Source organism: Ranitomeya variabilis, chromosome 7 (assembly GCF_051348905.1).
Source record: "Ranitomeya variabilis isolate aRanVar5 chromosome 7, aRanVar5.hap1, whole genome shotgun sequence".
Lineage (NCBI taxonomy): Eukaryota > Metazoa > Chordata > Amphibia > Anura > Dendrobatidae > Ranitomeya > Ranitomeya variabilis.
In genome coordinates, this window is record NC_135238.1 from 127,654,979 (window position 1) to 127,674,072 (window position 19,094).

Consider the following 19,094-nt stretch of genomic DNA (forward strand, 5'->3'; position numbering starts at 1 on the left):
ATTTATTAAGATTATCATTCATCAGTTAGGCTTCCCATTGAAATATTTAAGATTAAACTATATAATTTAATTTCATTCTATTACATCCTGCATTAGTTAAACACCTGTTTTGATCAAGGCTGACAATTTAGCATATCCAATCGCGCATAAGTCCACACATCTTGAACATCACTTCAATCAACCTCCAACTACCATCATGATTGTGGGTTTCTTTTCATATGCATATATACTGCTACATTCGCATCACTATGTATCCTATGACTAAGGGCACAGACGTGCCAGAAACGCGACAGGTTTTGTTTTTAACTATGTTTTTTGTTCAATAAATTTTTGGATTTTATCCTTGAATGTTTGTGAACAACTTCACCCTCCCTTTCTGTTCTACATTGCTGCAATCACCCGCTGGTCTAGCACCTTCCAGGATCATATCAACCAGGCAGGGCCGGTTTTAGGCAAAGTGGGGCCCTAGGCAAAGTTTAAAATGGGGCCCCAAATGCTAACATATTGCACATCACACAGAAGCATTTCTGCTGTATTTACATGCGCTAATCTCAGGCCGCTAAACGAGTGTGATCGACAATACTGAAGTCGTTGGACGCTTGTTTCCCGGCCTCTTTCCACCATCTCAGAAAGAATGAAGGGGACAGAACGATCACTAATAGATTACTAACAGATCACCATACAGTATCATGTTATCAGCAGCACATCTACAGTTTATACCTGCGATGTGCTGCTGAGAACAAGGATTTTTATTCCGGCATAAACAATCCAATCACCCAATGAATATGCAGCATTTTGCTTGTTTAGTATAATACATCCCATAGTCCTCCATATAATATAATGTGCCCCATAGTCCTCCATATAGTATAATACACTCCTCATAGTCCTCCATATAGTATTATACACTTCCCATAGTCCTCCATATAGTATAATACACTCCTCATAGTCTTCCATATATTAAAATATACTCCTCAGTCATCCATATAGCATAATACACTCCTCACAGTGCTCCATATAGTATAATGCACCGCCCTATTCATCCATGTAGTACAATTCACTTCCCATAGTATAATGCACCCCACAGTTCTTCATATAGTATAATGTATTCCCCATAGTCCTCGATACAGTATAATTCAGCCCACATATAGTATAATGCAGCCACCACCCCACAGAGTATAATGCAGCCACTCCAGAGTATAATGTAACCCCCCACAGAGTATAATGTAACCTCCCCATAGAATACAATGCAGCCTGTTGTGAACTATACTTCTTGGCTCCCTCTTGTGGTCACGAGTGATTTGGCACTTGGATTGTCTTTTACCAGGTTGGTACTCACCTGCTTCGTTAGGCCTGGGGTGTTGCTATTTAGACTTCCTGGATTCTCAGTCCAGTGCCTGGCATCGTTGTAATCAGTTCATTTCTGTTTGCTCCTGTCTTCAGGTCCTGGTTCTTTGCAAGATAAGCTAAGTCCTGCTTCCTTATTTTTTGTTATTGTACTTTGTTCATATTTTTGTCCAGCTTGTACAAAATGTGATTCCTGATATTGCTGGAAGCTCTAGGGGGCTGATATTCTTCCCCCTCACCGTTAGTCGGTTTGGGGGTTCTTGGATATTCAGCGTGGATATTTTGCAGGGTTTTTTGCTGACCATATAAGTCATCTTACTATTTTCTGCTATTAGTCAGTGGGCCTCTCTTTGCTAAAATCTAGTTCATTCTTACGTTTGTCTTTTCTTCTTACCTCACCGTTATTATTTGTTGGGGGCTTGTATTACTTTGGGGTCTTTTCTCTGGAGGCAAGAGAGGTCTTATTTTCCCTGATAGGGTTAGTTAGTTCTCCGGCTTGCGCGAGACGTCTAGGATCAACGTAGGCACGTTCCCCGGCTACTGTTAGTGTTTGTGCTAGGATCAGGTATATGGTCAGCCTAGTTACCACGTCCCTATGAGCTGGTATTTATGTTTGCAGACTTTTGCTGTAATCTCTGAGATCCTTGCATTGGGATCATAACAGTATGCCAGGCCATGAATAGTTAATGCATTGCAGAAGTGGGATTAAAAGAAAAGGAGTTCTGAGTTTTTGTTTTTTTTTCTCCTCTTTCTTCCTTCCCCTTTTTCTCAGAGTGGCTGTAAGCTTTGCTGCAGACATGAATGTTCAGACATTGATTACTAGTGTGGATCAGTTTGCTGCACGAGTGCAGAGCATTCAGGATTTTGTTATTAGCAGTCCTATGTCTGAGCCTAAGATACCTATTCCTGAGCTGTTCTCTGGAGATCGATTTAAATTTAGGAATTTTAGGAATAATTGTAAATTGTTTCTATCTTTGAAACCTCGTTCGTCTGGAGATTCAGCTCAGCAAGTTAAAATTGTTATCTCCTTTTTGCGTGGCGACCCTCAGGATTGGGCTTTCTCATTAGCGCCAGGAGATCCAGCATTGGCGGATATTGATGCGTTTTTTCTGGCGCTCGGATTGCTTTATGAGGAGCCTAATTTTGAAATTCAGGCAGAAAAAGCTCTACTGGCTATCTCTCAGGGCCAGGATGAAGCCGAAGTGTATTGCCAAAAATTTCGGAAATGGTCCTTGCTTACTCAATGGAATGAATGTGCTCTGGCCGCAAATTTCAGAAATGGCCTTTCTGAAGCCATTAAGAATGTGATGGTGGGTTTCACAATTCCTACAAGTCTGAATGATTCTATGGCGCTGGCTATTCAGATTGATCGGCGTTTGCGGGAGCGCAAATCCGCTAATCCTCTGGTGGTGTTGTCTGAACAGACACTTGTTTCAATGCAATGTGATAGAAACCCCGATCCAGCAATGCAGTGTGATAGAATCCTGACTAGAACCGAACGACAAAATCATAGACGACAGAATGGGCTGTGTTTTTACTGTGGTGATTCTACACATGTTATATCAGCATGCTCTAAACGCCTAACCAAGGTTGTCAGTCCTGTCTCCATTGGTAATTTGCAGCCTAAATTTATTTTGTCTGTGACTTTAATTTGTTCATTGTCTTCCTACCCTGTTATGGCGTTTGTGGATTCAGGTGCTGCCCTGAGTCTTATGGACTTGTCGTTTGCCAAGCGCTGCGGTTTTGTCCTGGAGCCTTTAAAAATTCCTATTCCTCTCAGAGGAATTGATGCTACGCCACTGGCGGAAAATAAACCGCAGTTTTGGACACAAGTGACCATGTGCATGACTCCTGAACATCGGGAGGTGATTCGTTTTCTTGTTCTGCATAAAATGAATTATTTGGTCGTGTTGGGTCTGCCATGGTTACAGACCCATAATCCTGTTTTGGATTGGAAGGCTATGTCTGTGTCGAGTTGGGGTTGTCAGGGAATTCATTGCGATTCTCCGCCGGTCTCTATTGCTACTTCTACTCCTTCAGAGGTTCCTGAGTATTTGGGTGACTATCAGGATGTATTCAGTGAGTCCATCCTCTTCCCCTCTTGGTGTGGGATTCTTTTTTGTGGCCAAGAAGGACGGGTCTTTCAGACCTTGTATAGACTATCGGCTTCTGAATAAAATCACTGTTAAGTTTCAGTATCCTTTGCCACTATTGTCAGACTTGTTTGCTCGGATTAAGGGTGCCAAGTGGTTCACCAAGATAGATCTTCGTGGTGCGTACAACCTTGTGCGCATTAGGCAGGGAGATGAATGGAAAACTGCATTCAATACGCCCGAAGGTCATTTTGAATACTTGGTGATGCCCTTTGGGCTCTCTAATGCTCCTTCAGTGTTTCAGTCCTTTATGCATGATATCTTCCGGAAGTATCTGGATAAATTTATGATTGTTTATCTGGATGATATTCTGGTTTTTTCGGATGATTGGGATTCTCATGTAAAGCAGGTCAGGATGGTGTTTCAGGTTTTGCGTGATAATGCTTTGTTTGTGAAGGGCTCAAAGTGTCTCTTTGGAGTGCAGAAGGTTTCCTTTTTGGGTTTTATTTTCTCCCCTTCTGCTGTGGAGATGGACCCAGTCAAGGTCCGAGCTATTCATGATTGGACTCAGCCCACGTCTGTTAAGAGTCTTCAGAAGTTCTTGGGGTTTGCTAATTTCTACCGTCGCTTTATCGCTAATTTTTCTAGCGTTGTTAAACCTTTGACGGATATGACCAAGAAAGGTTCTGATGTGGCTAATTGGGCCCCTGCAGCCGTGGAGGCCTTCCAGGAGCTGAAGCACCGGTTTACTTCGGCGCCTGTTTTGTGCCAGCCTGATGTCTCACTTCCCTTTCAGGTTGAAGTGGATGCTTCTGAGATCGGTGCTGGGGCTGTTTTGTCACAGAGAGGCTCTGGTTGCTCTGTGATGAGACCATGTGCCTTTTTCTTTAGGAAGTTTTCGCCTGCTGAGCGGAACTATGATGTTGGTAATCGGGAGTTGTTGGCCATGAAGTGGGCATTTGAGGAGTGGCGTCATTGGCTCGAGGGTGCTAAGCATCGTGTGGTGGTCTTGACTGATCACAAAAATCTGATGTATCTCGAGTCTGCTAAGCGCCTGAATCCTAGACAGGCTCGTTGGTCATTGTTTTTCTCTCGTTTTGACTTTGTGGTCTCGTACCTGCCTGGTTCGAAGAATGTTAAGGCTGATGCTCTTTCTAGGAGCTTTGTGCCTGACTCTCCTTGAGTCTCGGAACCAGCTGGTATTCTTAAAGAGGGAGTAATCGTGTCGGCCATATCTCCTGATTTGCGACGTGTGTTGCAGAGATTTCAGGCTGGTAGGCCTGACTCTTGTCCACCCAACAGACTGTTTGTTCCTGATAAATGGACCAGCAAAGTCATTTCCGAGGTTCATTCCTCGGTGTTGGCAGGGCATCCGGGAATTTTTGGTACCCGAGATTTGGTGGCTAGGTCCTTTTGGTGGCCTTCCTTGTCACGGGATGTGCGGTCATTTGTGCAGTCTTGTGGGACTTGTGCTCGGGCTAAGCCTTGTTGTTCTCGTGCTAGCGGGTTGCTTCTGCCCTTGCCCGTCCCGAAGAGGCCTTGGACACACATTTCCATGGATTTCATTTCTGATCTTCCGGTGTCTCAAGGAATGTTTGTCATCTGGGTGGTGTGTGATCGTTTTTCCAAGATGGTCCATTTGGTACCCTTGCCTAAGTTGCCTTCCTCTTCCGATCTGGTTCCTTTGTTTTTTCAGAATGTGGTTCGTTTACACGGCATTCCGGAGAATATCGTGTCCGACAGAGGATCCCAGTTTGTGTCCAGATTCTGGCGATCTTTTTGTGCTAAAATGGGCATTGATTTGTCGTTTTCATCTGCCTTCCATCCTCAGACTAATGGTCAAACGGAGCGAACTAATCAGACACTGGAGGCTTATTTGAGATGTTTTGTTTCTGCGGACCAGGATGATTGGGTGACCTTCTTGCCATTGGCGGAGTTTGCCCTTAATAATCGGGCTAGTTCCGCTACTTTGGTTTCGCCATTCTTCTGCAACTCTGGTTTTCATCCTCGTTTCTCCTTGGGTCATGTTGAGTCTTCTGACTGTCCTGGGGTGGATTCCGTGGTGGATAGGTTGCAGCGGATTTGGAATCATGTGGTGGACAACTTGAAGTAGTCACAGGAGAAGGCTCAGCGTTTTGCCAACCGCCGACGCGGTGTGGGCCCCCGACTTCGTGTTGGGGATTTGGTTTGGTTGTCTTCTCGGTATGTCCCTCTGAAGGTTTCCTCTCCTAAGTTTAAGCCTCGCTTTATTGGTCCTTATAAAATTTTGGAAGTTCTTAACCCGGTTTCTTTTCGTTTGGATCTTCCGGTGTCGTTTGCCATTCACAACGTGTTCCATAGGTCTTTGTTGCGGCGGTACGTTGTGCCTGTGGTTCCTGCTGTTGAGCCTCCTGCTCCGGTGTTGGTTGAGGGCGAGTTGGAGTACGTGGTAGAGAAGATCTTGGATTCTCGTCTCTCTAGACGGAGGCTTCAGTATTTGGTCAAATGGAAGGGCTATGGTCAGGAGGATAATTCCTGGGTGGCCGCCTCTGATGTTCATGCGGCCGATTTGGTTCGTGCCTTCCACGCTGCTCATCCTGGTCGCCCTGGTGGTCTTGGTGAGGGTTCGGTGACCCCTCCTTAAAGGGGGGGTACTGTTGTGAACTATACTTCTTGGCTCCCTCTTGTGGTCACTAGTGATTTGGCACTTGGATTGTCTTTTACCAGGTTGGTACTCACCTGCTTCGTTAGGCCTGGGGTGTTGCTATTTAGACTTCCTGGATTCTCAGTCCAGTGCCTGGCATCGTTGTAATCAGTTCATTTCTGTTTGCTCCTGTCTTCAGGTCCTGGTTCTTTGCAAGATAAGCTAAGTCCTGCTTCCTTATTTTTTGTTATTGTACTTTGTTCATATTTTTGTCCAGCTTGTACAAAATGTGATTCCTGATATTGCTGGAAGCTCTAGGGGGCTGATATTCTTCCCCCTCACCGTTAGTCGGTTTGGGGGTTCTTGGATATTCAGCGTGGATATTTTGCAGGGTTTTTTGCTGACCATATAAGTCATCTTACTATTTTCTGCTATTAGTCAGTGGGCCTCTCTTTGCTAAAATCTAGTTCATTCTTACGTTTGTCCTTTCTTCTTAACTCACCATTATTATTTTTTGGGGGCTTGTATTACTTTGGGGTCTTTTCTCTGGAGGCAAGAGAGGTCTTATTTTCCCTGATAGGGTTAGTTAGTTCTCCGGCTGGCGCGAGACGTCTAGGATCAACGTAGGCACGTTCCCCGGCTACTGTTAGTGTTTGTGCTAGGATCAGGTATATGGTCAGCCTAGTTACCACGTTCCTATGAGCTGGTATTTATGTTTGCAGACTTTTGCTGTAATCTCTGAGATCCTTGCCATTGGGATCATAACAGCAGCCCCCCATATAGTATAATGTAGCCCCCTCATAGAGTATGATGCACTCACCCTCATAGAATATAAATATAGTACAGCCCCCCATAGAATATAATGTAGCCCCGAACAGGATATAATACAGCCCACCTCCCCATAGAATATAATGTAGCCCCATCAAAGGGTATGATGCAATCATCCCTCATAAAATCTAATAAAGCCCCACACAGAATATAATGCAGCCCCCTCCATAGAATATAATGTATAATGTACCCCCCAAATATATAACACAGCCACATAGTATATAACACAGCCTCCCCATAGAATATAATATACCCCCATAGTATATAGCACAGCCCACATAGTAGTATATAGCACAGCCACGTAGTATATAGCAAAGCCCACACAGTAGTATACAGCACTGCCCACAGTAGTATACAGCACTGCCCACAGTAGTATACAGCACTGCCCACAGTAGTATACAGCAGAGCCCACAGTAGTATACAGCACAGCCCACAGTAGTATACAGCACTGCCCACAGTAGTATATAGCACAGCCCACAGTAGTATACAGCACAGCCCACAGTAGTATACAGCAGATCCCACAGTAGTATACAGCAGAGCCCACAGTAGTATACAACACTGCCCACAGTAGTATACAGCACAGCCCACAGTAGTATACAGCAGAGCCCACAGTAGTATACAGCAGAGCCCATAGTAGTATACAGCAGAGCACACAGGAGTATACAGCAGAGCCCACAGTAGTATACAGCAGAGCCCACAGTAGTATACAGCACAGCCCACAGTAGTATACAGCAGAGCCCACAGTAGTATACAGCAGAGCACACAGAAGTATACAGCAGAGCCCACAGTAGTATACAGCAGAGCACAGCTCACATCCCCTCTTCCCTCCCCGCCTCTCTCCTCCTGAGAAAGGCCGCACAGTCCAGTAAAAAAAACAAAAAAACACAAGCTCCTTACCTCTCCCCAAGCCCACGCTGCTCCCTGCTCCTGTGTCGGCGGCTGCCGCCTCACTGCCTGAGACACAGTGAGTATGCAATGACGTGCACCCGCTGTGTCAGAGGCAGAGCAGGGAATGATGGGAGAGGGAGCGTCAGGTGATGCTCTCTCCTCCATCATTGCTTTGAACTGTACCGGCAGACGCCGGTATAGTTCAATGCGGCGGGGGGAGTCGGCGCTGCCTCACAGGGGCCCCATAGCGGCTGCGCGACTTGCCGCTAGCTGGGGGCCCCTGGGGGAGCAGGGGCCCCAGGAAGCTGCCTGGTCTGCCTGCCCCTAACGCCGGCCCTGCATACCAGGACTTTGCATTGTATGGCGTGGTAAGCTGTTTTCTCTCCATATTACTACTACTACATGCAATAACTGGCACATGGGCGATCAACATGTGTTAAGATGGGAATCTCACTGTGCTAAAGTGCAGGCTAGTGGGCCTCGCCAACCACTGTCCACCCCATCAGCTGCATCTGAATCCTTCACCATGGCAAGTGTTGTCACACAGGTCTTCAGCCACAGAACCTCCATTTGTTTACCCGCTACAGTCGGGGTGAGTGAGAGCCCATCAGCTGTTACACAAGTGGACATGCTTGCTGCTTTTGACTGATCTTAGACACCAAGCACACCCCATCTTTCTCAATCCACCATAACATCTCCACCTTAAATTCTCTCACAGTCCAGCAGCTTGTGCTGTTCACCCTACTCTAATCTCTTTCAGCACTGCAGCCAGCCCTCATTTGTGGAGTTGTGGTCACGAAAAAGATTGTTTCCTCCTACACATGGCAAAGCTTGATCTTCACCATCTTTAATCTAATAATAATAATAGCCATTATTTATATAGTGCAAACATATTCCACAGAGCTTTACAAATCAGCAATTTATATAAAACAGTCATAAGTTACAAAGTTAACAATAATCAAACAATTAAAACAAAAAGACTGCTCTTCAGAGCTTACAATCTACAATGAGGTGTGGGTGACACAAAGTACAGGTGCTTATTTACAATGATGTTCAAGCAATCTTGAGGAAATGGGGGATAGATAAAGGCTGCATGAGGCTTTTGGGTATGATTGAGTTTGATGACGAATTGTGTTCTGAGTAGACAATAGGCTATACATAAAAAGGACTTTGATTAGGGAACATGATTAGTGATGATCAAGTATACTTGTTGCTCGGGTTTTCCAGAGCACACTCGTGTCGTCTCTGAGTATTTGTGACTGCTCGGAGATTTAGTTTTTGTTGACGCAGCTGCATGATTTATGGCTGCTAGCCAACCTGAGTACATGTGAGGGTTGCCTGGTTGCTAGGGAATGCCCACATGTAATCAAACTGTCTAGTTGCCACAAATCATGCAGCTGTGTCAACAAAAACTAAATCTCCGAGCAGTCACAAATACTCGGAGACCACACGAGCATGCTCGGGAAAACCCGAGCAACGAGTATACTCGCTCATCACTAAGCATGATAGTTCCATTCTAAACAGATGTGTTTTAGGGAGCGCCTAAAAATGTGTAAGTTGTGGATATACATCTAATTTCATGGGGTAGAAAGGGTAAGAGGTAAGTTATCTAGGTAGGAGATTGAACTGAGCCAGACAAAGACAAGATCAGGGGTGTTACCCTCTTTGTGTGTCTCAGAGGTTGAAAGTTGTGAGAGGCCACAATAAATGGGTAGAGATAGAAACTGGAATGCAGTTAGGGAGGTGAGGCTGTTAAAGTCTCCCAGGGTAATGGTTGGCAATTCTGAGAACATGAAGTGTGTCAGCAAAGCAGAAAAGTGGTCAAGGAAGTGGGTGGGTGAGCCTGGGAGCCAGTATATGAGTGCTACTCTGAGGGAGAGGGGATGGAACACCCTAATGGTGGGAACCTCCAAAGAAGAATGGTGTCCAATTGTCCTGCATTTCTATATATTTTAAAAAAATAGGATTGTTGGTGGAAGCGAGGAGAGTGGGGTTATCATGGAGTTAGCAATGATCGTACCGCGATATATACACATATTCCATGCGTTGCAATCCAGAGGTGTATATGCCATATGCTGATTATTAGCTTTCTGATAACTAAATATTGTGAACAGCCTGTGGCCTCCTCGGTTGATGTGCGCCCAATTGTGTAGTTGTCTGGATGATAGTTGCTAGCTGAGAGCTCTTCGCTCCAAAGATCACAGCGGGTGGTTCTACCTGATTGTGATCTCTGTAATAATTGAATAGCCAATTCAATCTGTTGGCCACGAAAATGCAGCCTTTCTGCCTTGTGGATACAGACAATTTCTAAAAGTTGATGGCTGTTGCAGTCCCCCAGTGCCAGTTGCCCAGTCACCATTACTTCTCTAAGAAAGATGTGCCTGCGCTACACCAGCATGTTGCAGACAACATCACCCATTCCTTGAAAAAATTGATGTGTGACAGGGTGCATTTCAACACTGACACCTGGATGAGTAAGCATGGACAGGGGCATTACATCTCGCTGACTCAGCACTGGGTGCCTCTGGTGGCTGTGGTGGCAGAAGGGGAAGAGGCTGCTCCACAAATCTTGGAATCCCCAAGGTTTGCAGGATGCTTGGGTGTAGAGAATTAAATTACACACAGGTGAAAAGATAACTAAACTACTAGACAACAGGGCTTAGTGAAATCAACTACTATATACCTAAAGTTAGCTAACTAAACCATAAGATGGAGACTGCTAAACTACTAGACAACAGGGGTTGGAGAACTAAACTACTAAACAACTACGGTTGGAGAACGAAACAAATACATACCAGAACATAGAGAACTAAACTAGACACCAAGGGTTGGAGAACTAAACTACTAAACAGCTTGGTTTGGAGAACTAAACTACTACACACCAGGGGATGGAGCTCTAAAGCACTAGACAACAAGGTGTCACTAGATACCAAGTCTTGGAATCCTCAGGGCTTGTGAAAAAAGCAATAATGAACTAGATACCGATTGGAAAAAACCAACAAGATCCTACCAATATAATGGGAACACAGCTATAGTAGGAATTAAAACTTAACCTTTAATCTGTACAAGGTAAAATAGTAATAAACAATAACAAACAATGTCACCCCAAACAAAACAAACTATAATGGTATTAAATGATATGACTTGTAAAGTCAAATATCACTTATGGGTGATACCAAGATAGAATATAGGTGAGACCAGTAGTAGCGAATATACTGTCCCACACTGTAAAGGTACCTCTGGTTATTAACACAGGCCCATAGGTGCTAGAGAGTGTTAAATAAGGTAACCCTGTATGTATGGGTATTGGCAGGTACCAAAAAAATCATTAATATACATGCAGGAGGGGAATGAGGCAATTGAGAAGAAAATCATATATATCATAAATATAAATATAAAAAAAGGAACAATCTCACCAAATGCCAGAGCTCAGGTAGGAATAGCCCATAATTCGCGAAGTGGAAAAATCCATAAATCAGCGATGTCAGGAGGAAATACCCTGTCACTCCCTAAGGGGACTAACCATAAACCTGCATTCCCAAACTCCCGCCCTTACAAGGGCAGTCCACAGCTACCCCTGAACAATAACATGCCCTGCACTCTCCCTGTTTAGAATGTCCCGACGCGTTTCATCGCAGGCCGAATCATCAGGGGACTTGCCTGCCTGGGAGCTAAAGTGCATGAGTGCTAAAGTGAAGGACAAAGAAACCTGCCACCCTCCATGTTAGACTGAGGAGGCTCAGGGCTTGCAGGAAAAAACATCTGTATCTAATAATAGCAATCTTTATTTATATAGCTCCAACATATTCCGCAGCACTTTACAATTAAATATTTCAAATACAAGTTGTAGCAAAGTTAACGATACTACAATAATTAATGCAAAGATAATTAAATAACTAACTTAATTAAATAATTAACCCTGCCCATAAGAGCTTACAATCTGCAATGAGGTGGGTGGAACAAAGTACAGGTGCTTACTTAAAATGATTTCATTTTAATGGTCCAGCCATCTTCAGGAAATAGAGGATAGATAAAGGCTGCATGAGCTGCTCATCAGCCAATATTTGTAATGGTTTTGGGAGCGATGGAATTTGATGGAGGGTTATGATCAGAGAAGTAGAGAATGGACTATATACAAAAGGATTTCGATTAGGGAACATGATAGGCCACCCTAAACAGTTGTGTTTTTAGGGAGTGCCTAAAACTGTAAGTTGTGGTTAGTTCTTATTTCTTGGGGTAGAGCATTCCAGAGGATTGGTGCAACTCGTGAGAAGTCTTGGAGCTGGGAGTTGGAGGTATGGATTAGTGTGGATGTTAGTAGCTTGCAGAGCTGATAAACAGAAATGAGGGAGGAAATGTAGGGGGGTTCCACACTGTGGAGAGCTTTGTAGGAGAGATCAATCAGTTTAAATTGAACCCTATAGTGTATGGGCAGCCAGTGCAATAACTGGCACAGAGTGGAGGCATCCGAGTATCAATTAGCCAGATAGATGACCCTGGCTGCTGCATTAAAGATGGACTGGAGTGGGAAAAGTCGAGTGAGTGGGAGGCCCTATAACACTTCCTCCACTGCCTTTGCCTTGAGGAGACACAGATTCCAACACTGCAGAGAGTATCCCCCGACCTCCATACTGCACAACCAGGGCTCACTGCAATCTGGCATTTTTTAAATTATCATGCCTTGGAGATCTCATTCATACACAGCTATCCATGCCGAGTTTGAGCAATGGCTGTCTCCACTCAACCTGGAGCCAGGGAAGATCGTGTGCAATAACGGTGCAAACCTGGTGGAGGCCCTGCGATGGGGCAATCACACACACGTGCCTTGCATAGCTCGCATCCTCCACCTGATGGTATAGCCATTCCTCCTTCACTGTCTCAGCCTGGATGCACTGATGCAGAAACCACTGTTGTTGTGTGCTCACTTCCACCATTCCATCTAAGTTGGTGTGGAGAGCTTTTGGCTGACCGGTTAACCGATAGATATGCTATATGATGACACCGTGGAATTCAACTCTGCACATGTTGCAGTGGCTGTGGCAGCAGCGCCAAGACCTGGTGCAGTATGACATTTTGCATAGCCTTGCCAGCGAAGTAAGTAAGACATGGTGCAATTCACAATTGCATAGTGGACACAGATGAAGGACCTCTGCACGCTTCTGCATGTTTTTGAAATGGCTAATAATATGGTTAGAGTTGAGGATGCCATCATCAGCATCACTATTCCAGTCATCTACATGCTGGAGCACACTTTAAATAGTCTACAGGAGGAGGTAGTGGTGGTCCTGGGGGAATAGGAGGAAGCAGAGGAGGATGCAGAAGGGTTAACAATATCTCTACGTTCCGGTCTAATATTTCACAGGCGGTGGCCCTAAGAGGAACAATTGGAGAAGGATGAGGAGAAGGATTTGGCAGAGCTCTCAGAGCACCAGGCTTACACCTGTCACTCATCCACCAGTTACTGATCAAACTTTAAGCAAGAAATACCACTCCAAGCCCTGTCAAATGCATAAATGTGGAATGGTTTAATGACCCATCTATTAGCACAAGAATTTATATTGTGAAATGTGGACTCCTGGCATGAGCATAAAACCAGCCAAAAATAATTAAAAGATAAAATGTGGCCTGCTTTATGTAGCACGGTAGTAACAGAAAAAAAAATAGATTTTTTTTACTGTGGATGAGCCTTGGATGCAACAGAATGTCAGCACAAAAGAATTACAACCTCAGATGTTGCCAACTTTTTGGAGCATGGTAGTAATAAAACAAGTTAATATTTTATCATGTGGACCCCTGTATGGAGAACAATATCTGCACTAAAGAATGAAAAGATGAAATGTAGCCTGTACTGATGAGAGAGTATACTCATTGCTCGGGTTTTCCTTAGCATGCTCGAGTGGTCTCCGAATATTTGTTAGTGTTCGGAGATGTAGTTTTTATCACCGCATCTGAATGATTTTCAGCCACTAGCCAGCCTGAGTACATGTGGGGGATGCCTGGTTGCTAGGGAATCCCCACTTGTATTCAAGCTGGCTAGTAGCTGTAAATCATTCAGCTGCGGTGATGAACACTAAATCTCCGAGCCCTTACAAATACTCGGAGACCGCCCGAGCATGCTCGGGAAAACCCGAGCAACGAGTATACTCACTCATCACTAGTAGACTGCTGTAGGTAGCTTGATAGTGAGAAAGCCAATTTCAATTTTATCATGTGTACCCCTGTATGGAGAATAATATCAGCACCCAAAAATTTCAAACTGACATCTAGCCTGCTGTATGACATTACTAACAGAAGAAAGTATTTTTTTTTTTTTTTTACTGTGGATGAGGTCTGTATTACATAGAAGATATGCTTCAAACTATTTCAAAATGAGATCTCGCCTACTGTATCACTTAAGTAACAGAATAAAGTATTTTTTTTATTGTGGATGAGGCCTGTATAACATAGTAATTATAACTCATATAATTTTACTCTTAATTAAAGGTGGTACAAAAATCTACCCACTCTAGGGAGGAGAGCATGATTCAACAACCAGATACACATAAACAGTAGAGAATATCATCTCACCACGCCGATGAAAAATAGGCACCGTAAATATATATATATATAATCGGTGTCCTTGGTGCTTGGGAGATATACCATCTAGAAAGAGATAACATATTAAAAAAACTTTATCCTTCACTCAAGCTTATTAAAAGCATTAATGTTCTTCATCTACGTATTATATATGGTACATGTCGGGTCTCCCCCTTTGATATAGGCTCCAGCGATGAGCCTTCATCTGTTCCGGCACATGTTATCAGGTGGAATGGTGATCAACCCACAGCTGTTAACATGTTAAATGCTGCTGTCAATCTCTGACAGCCGAATTTAACATGCACTGCAAGAAGTGTATCACAAACCCCGTTCATCGGCACCCGTGTCAAATGACCGCGGGTCACGGATGTGTTGACATGACAACCTGGAGTCTCTGCAGGAGACCCCTGTGGTTGTCATAGCTGGATAGCTATGAACATGCCCAGCGGTCGACGCTCATAGCAGATCATCATTTTACCTAAACAAAGCATGGCTGAAGCCCTGCTGTGTGTAGCACAAGCGATCAGAAGATCGCATCTTCTAGTATCCCATGGAAACTATTGAAGCCAGTAAAAAGTAAAAGAAAATTTTTTAAAAAAATATTAAATAAAAAAATAAAAAATGTAAATCAACCCCCCATTAGCACCATTTAAAAATAAAAATACATAAATTTGATATTGCTGTGTTCAGAATCACCTCATCTATCGTTATATGAAAATAATTCATCTGATCGGTAAACTACGTAATGAGATAAAAAATCAAAACGCCAGAATTAAGTTTTTTTGGTCACTGCACCACTGCAGTAAAATACAATAGCAGGCAGTCTCAGAATATGACACTATTTTTTTTTTTTAACAAACTGTGGATTTTTGTAATCACTTAAATAAAATAGAACCTTTACGTGTTTGGTATCTACAAACTCATAATGTCCTGGAGAATCATAATGGGAGGTCAGTTTTAGTATGTGATGAAGATGGTAAAAAAAAAAAAAAAAAAAACAATTGTGAAATTGTACTTTTCTCGGTCTCCCATGACAGCACTACGGAGAGAGGGGATCCGCCCTTCAGGGACAGGAAACCTACAGATAAAAGGGCGGTACCTCTCCCTCGCATCAGTTGGTTTTCTGTCCCTGACAGGGAACCTCTCTTCGGCGGTACCTGTATGAAGACCGATGGACCGGGACCGGGCGGTCGGGTCCGGCAGCGAGGAGGCTCCTGCCGCGGCTTGTCCGGCTCCCGAAGCCGCCACCGCTGGAACCGAGGGGTTCTTCAGGGTGAGCGAGGGGAGAATGCCGCCAAATCTGATGAGGAGGGGCGCTGGATCACCGGAGCTTCTGTGCTGACAAGCGCACACTCCGGGTGTACAAAGATGGCCGCCGCTCCGGAAATGCAGCAGGACTTTCGGGTCATCACCGCGCGCATGCGCGGTAATATCTTCTCCCTGAAGGATGTGCAGAGAACCGGAAGTGCGGCGGACGCCGGGAGGGGTGGCGCCGGTTACAAATAGGGAGATGGTGCACACATGATTGTCGCACTTTCTCCCTGTAACCATGGAGGACAGCGATCCACAGGAGCTGCAGCTTGGACAGCAGCGCCACAGAAAATCAGAGACAAAGAGTACCAGGAGTGGATCTAGCAGCCGTTCCACACGGCGCAGCAGGTCTGCTGCGAAGACTGATACTCCTCCTCAAGGACCTTCCCTACCAGGGCCGGGTCCCCCTCCAGAACCGGTACCTGCCTCCACATCCGAATGGTGAGTGATCTCCGTGAATGTGCATATTTTATAATGGGGCTCCCTCTTCTCCCTTACTAGGGTAAGAAGAGCCTGGAGAAAAAGAAAAATAGGGTCTGCCCCACCTGTAACAAAGCTTTACCAGTAACCTGGGACAAAAAGCTTTGCAAGTCATGCATCCAGCGTTTACTATGTGAGGAGACCCCCGACTTTGCATCTGAACTTAAAAATGTAATCAGGTCTGAGGTTCAGAATGCCCTTTTATCCTCCAAAAAAGGGATGAAGAAAGTGAAGGAGTCGGTACATTCCCACTCGGTCCGATCCTCATCTGAAAATACTGATTCGGACGATTCAAATTCCCCCCTATCCTCTTCCGAGGAAGATTCGGCCCGGCATTGTTTCCCACTAGAAGAAGTGGATTCTTTAGTGAGAGCGGTTAGGGCTACTATGGGGGTGGAGGAACCCAAACCCGACAAAACGGCCCAAGATGTAATGTTTGGCGGTCTGGGACAAAAAAAGAGAAGAACTTTTCCTCTAAATCCTAATGTCCAGACATTAATCAAAAAAGAATGGGAGAAACCGGATAGAAGAAATTCCTCGGTGCCCTCCCTTAAAAGAAAATATCCCTTTGAGGATGAGGCTTCCTCCTTCTGGGATAAGGCACCAAAACTAGATGTTGCAGTAGCCAAAGCCTCGAAAAAATTTGCGCTTCCGTTCGAGGACATGGGTACCCTCAAAGACCCATTAGATAAAAAAGCGGATACTTTCCTTAAGGGAGCATGGGAATCGGCTGGGGGTAGCCTGAGACCTGCAGTTGCAGCAACTTGCACTTCCAGATCTCTAATGGTGTGGATCAACCAGCTGGAAAGTCAGATTAAAGACGGGTTACCCAGAAATAAATTGCTGGATTCGATCCCTGCAATGAGAGCAGCAGCAGCGTTCCTGGCGGACTCCTCGGCGGACTCCGTACGCCTAACATCTAAGGCCGCTGCTCTCTCCAACGCAGCCAGAAGAACCTTGTGGCTGAAGAGCTGGCCAGGAGATCTACAAACGAAGTTGAAACTATGTTCTATCCCATGTGAGGGAAATTTTTTATTCGGAGAAACTCTGGATGACATCCTCCAGAAAGCGGGAGATAAAAAAAAAGGGGTTTCCAAATCTGGGTCTGGCTCCATTTAGACAATCCTTTCGGAGCCGCAGATTTTTTCGTCGTAGACCCCCCAGAGAGCAGAATAAGTGGGAAGACGGAAGAAGAAGGGATAGGGGTTACCTCTTTGGCAACACCTCCCGTGATAAAAAGCTCTCCAAATGACATTTATCCCTTGGTGGGAGGAAGGCTAACATCATTCCTTCCCGCCTGGAAGAAAATTTCCAACAACATCTGGATTTTAAATATCATACAGTTTGGTCTAAAAATAGATTTCGTTTCTTTCCCTCCCTGGAATTATATAGTAACAAAAACAAGATCTTCGGCAGCAGAACAAGCTGCATTAGAGGAAGAAATTATTTCCCTACTGCAAAAATCAGTGATTCGGGAAATCTCTCCTCAGGAAATAGGGGAAGGTTTTTTCTCCCCTCTATTTTTAGTACCAAAGCCCGACGGGTCCTTTCGGACAATTATAAATCTAAAAAACTTAAACAGATACGTCGTAAATTACAAATTCAAAATGGAAACAATAAGGTCCACTATAAAAATCCTTTTCCCGAACTGCTACATGGTCATAATAGACCTAACCGACGCATACTACCATGTGCCCATCCACGATCAATCCCAAAAATTTCTCAGGATGGCAGTCTCCATAAAGGGTCAAATAAGGTTTTTTCAATACAAGGCTCTCCCGTTCAGGATTTCAATAGCTCCACGTATATTTACGAAACTAATAGCGGAAATGATGGCCCACGTGAGGGAACAAAATATACTGATAATCCCTTACCTGGACGACTTTCTTATCGCAAGCAACTCAGCGCAAAGTTGCAGGGAAAAGAGAGACCAAGTAATGACCATCCTGACGGACTTGGGATGGCTTATAAATGTAAAAAAATCAAGACTGGAACCCTGTCAAGAACAGGAGTTCCTAGGACTGACATTAGACTCCCGGGTCCAAGAATGTCGACTCCCAGGTCCCAAAAAAGACAACATATTATCCATGATAGCGCGAACATTACACAATCCCTCAATGACTCTAAGGAGAGCAATGTCGCTTCTAGGCTCTCTGTCCTCATGCCTACCAGCGATACCCTTCGCACAATTTCACACAAGGGAGCTTCAGTGGCACATACTAGAATGGCAGTTGTTTCTAAAAAACAAATTGTAAAGCCGGGTCATCCTAAATTCAACAGTTATTCATTCCCTTCTTTGGTGGGGAAAAGACCAAAACCTGTCAAAGGGAGTCCCTTGGGTGCCAAATATCTCTCGGATAATAACAACGATGCGAGTCCCAGAGGGTGGGGGGCCCACCTGGGGGACAAAGTGGCTCAGGGAAATTGGTCAGTTCAAAAACTATTAGCATCCTCAAACCAAAAAGAACTTTGGGCGGTATATCATGCTCTTCTATTTTTTCTAGCCGACATTCAGGGACACCATATCCGAATTCTTTCAGACAACAAAGTGACTGTAGCCTATATAAATCACCAGGGGGGAACAAGGTCTCGTTCACTGATGAGTTCTTCAGCCAAAATTATCAAGCTGGCGGAAGAAAACTTACTATCCCTCTCGGCACTACACATCCAGGGTTCAAACAACGAAAGGGCAGACTACTTGAGTCGAACTCAGTTGAAACAAGGCGAGTGGTCCCTAAACCAATCCATCTACAATCAGATCACAGAAATGTAAGGGACACCAACAATAGACTTGTTCGCCAATTGCAAGAACAAAAAAGTAAGCAAATTTTGTTCTCTAAGCCCGGAAGGGAATCCCCAGGCTCTGGATGCCTTTCTGATTCCATGGACACACAAACTGACATACGCTTTTCCACCAACCATTCTGATTCCGGCAGTCATTCGGAAAGTCA